The following is a 2,641-nucleotide window of genomic DNA, read 5'->3' as shown; positions in this document are numbered from 1 at the left end:
CACACACACAGAGAGAGAGAGAGAGAGAGAGAGAGAGAGAGAGAGAGAGAGAGAGAGAGAGAGAGAGAGAGAGAGAGAGAGAGAGAGAGCAGACAGACAGTCAGACAGCCGAAGTTTGTGGCGCAAATTATTAGTACCATCACAACGGTCATAAGGCAGGTAAGCCCTAATTTGTTCTTCATCTGTCACCGAGATATCTAACTCAACACGAATCCTGCTTTTTGTAAGAAATACAATAATATCTTATTTTCTTTCCTCATCTCTGGAAGAAGTAGGCCGAGCGAGATGTACGACTGACACCATGAATATACTGAGCGACTTCACAGGGAGGAAGGCAAGAAAACACTGGCATTATCAGAAAATAACCTGTTTTCAGCTCACCCAAGAAAAAACACAGCCATATCCCTGTAGATATTCGGTAAATCCGGGTCAGGTAACCGGCGCAGACACGTAAAAAATATTGAGTGCTTTAAGATATGTGACGGTGAGAAAACAGATTGGTTTGGGGCAGGACACGACTCATTATCGGTACATCTTTCTCTCCATGGAAAAGCCGAGGTATTTCCCCCTCCAAAGTTCACGATCGTCATCCAAAAGGTGGTCTATTCATCATCCTAGCCCTTGGTATGCCTGCCACTTGCTATTTTGGGGCCCCTTTGGGCATTCCACATCATGAGCAAAACGTGGTTTGTTTAGTATGTTGTTTAGAGTGTGGGTGCATCTATTTGATAGTGGGCAGGTGTTTGTGAGAGCATAATACTATTATAATATGTTTGGGTGTTTAGGTGGGTTATTTGTGCGTGTGCATATGTGTTTGGGGAGAGAGAGAGGGGGGGGGGGAGGGGGCAGAGAAAAAGAAACAGAGAGTGATAGGGAGAGAGAGGGGGGCGGGAGAAAGAGCGTTAGTGTAAGAGAGAGAGAGAGAGAGAGAGAGAGAGAGAGAGAGAGAGAGAGAGAGAGAGAGAGAGAGAGAGAGTGGGGTATCCACAATTTGTCTTTCAGTTTGTCTTCAATCGATTCAATTTTCGCACTGATTTTAGCTTGTCCCCAATGCGACTTGTTAATATTTATAGATATCAGAAGAAAACATGTTCCTGTATGATAGGCAGCATATGAAAATGAGTGATTACAGTGGCGAAACCTGTGGTATGTTGCGAAAAACTAGACTGATTTAACTCGTTCTTCATACTTCATAGTTTTGTACGGCCAAATGGACCCTCCCATAACTATGCCGAAACATCCACAACATCTTCTCCATAAATTCACTCCCGAGTTGTTTTGATTTAGATAATGCCCCGTGATGTGCCTTTAAAACAATTTTGACGTTTGGAACCCACCACAGGGGCGAGTTATCTCCTGGATGACGTCATCTCATGGCAACTCTTACAACGGCTGCTGGGTACTCTCGGGACGAAACGCTCCAGGAAGTAAGCTCTACAAGTAGCCAATCAGCCACGCCCGTCGTTCGCACTGATGAACGCGCATGCTCGTGCAAGGTAAGGGAAGAGAAGTACTCTGCCCAACCTGTACTAACTAGACCCCCTGATTTCTTCTTGACATCCCCCTGGACACGATAATACACCAGATTCCTAGTTCAGGCGAAGCGTTGACCCCGAGATTTGGTATTCTGCGCATGCGCGCTGCATTCCCCCGTATCGATGACACGAAGTAGGACATTAATATTACAAGGATGTCAGGTGTACCGCTAATGCTTCAGTTAATGAGCACATCTTCCGACGATGTATAAAGATAGAGTCTGCGGGTTGGGGGGGGGGGGGGGGGGTTGGGTTGTATGTGTAGGTCAAAAACAAAAACAGGAAGGGGAGGGGGTGGTGGTGAAGGGTGTAACTTAGTGCATCAATAACATTTGAATAAAGCCATGCACAGGATCTCATTTTTGTTAGATATTATATTCGATTTCGTTTTATACTCACATGACAGACATTAAACTTTAGACGTTGTCGATTAAATATACGTTATTTCTGTACGCTCTGACTCCACTTTTCCATACAGTGATGTCAAACCACTGTGTTAAATCGAAACTCATCACATAAAAATCTATTCTGTAGCTTCGGAAAATCGTTGCATGTTTGGATTATGCTATAAGACCAAAACATAGAAAAACAAGACACCCCCTAAAAAAAACCCACCCCCAACCAGAACAACAAAACAAAACAACAACAACAAGAACAAATAAACAAATAAGTAAAAAATAAATAAATAAACAAAACATTTTTTAAAAAGCAAAAAAAAAACAACGTCAAACAACAATAACAACTCCCCAAATGTCACAAAGCAGAAGCTGGTTATAAAGGAACAGAGAAATCGCATAGGGAGAAAAATCTGAATCTGTTTAAAGAAGAAAATTCGTTCTCAGACGCCCCCCCCCCCCCTTTCCCATCTCCTATTTTCAAAACTCCCTTTGAGAGAGCAAAATTGTACAGATTAATCTCGATCCCTGCCTCTTTGTCTCTCTGTTTCTCTCCCTGTTTCTCTCTCCGTTTCTCTCTCTCCCTCTCGCTCTCTCTCTCTCTCTCTCTCTCTCTCTCTCTCTCTCTCTCTCTCTCTCTCTCACTCTCTCTCACTCTTCTCCGCTCCCTCCTCCGTTTCTTTTTCTTTCTTTCCCTCACTTTGCATATGA

The 2,641-nt window shown here is 43.5% G+C and overlaps 1 long non-coding RNA gene across 1 annotated transcript in view; it reads left to right on the top strand.

Annotated features, from left to right (window-relative positions):
• Positions 1-1,351: 1,351 nt before the first annotated feature.
• LOC118478671 overlaps positions 1,352-2,641 on the top strand; it is a 13,020-nt gene continuing 11,730 nt past the window's right edge. The window contains exon 1 of the long non-coding RNA XR_004859219.1: positions 1,352-1,496. This is a non-coding gene — a long non-coding RNA (uncharacterized LOC118478671). The remainder of the gene's footprint in view (positions 1,497-2,641) is intronic.

Source organism: Aplysia californica, unplaced genomic scaffold (assembly GCF_000002075.1).
Source record: "Aplysia californica isolate F4 #8 unplaced genomic scaffold, AplCal3.0 scaffold00812, whole genome shotgun sequence".
Classification (NCBI taxonomy): Eukaryota; Metazoa; Mollusca; class Gastropoda; order Aplysiida; family Aplysiidae; genus Aplysia; species Aplysia californica.
Note: the sequence above shows the minus strand (reverse complement) of the source record. Positions and strands in the feature narration are given on the sequence as shown.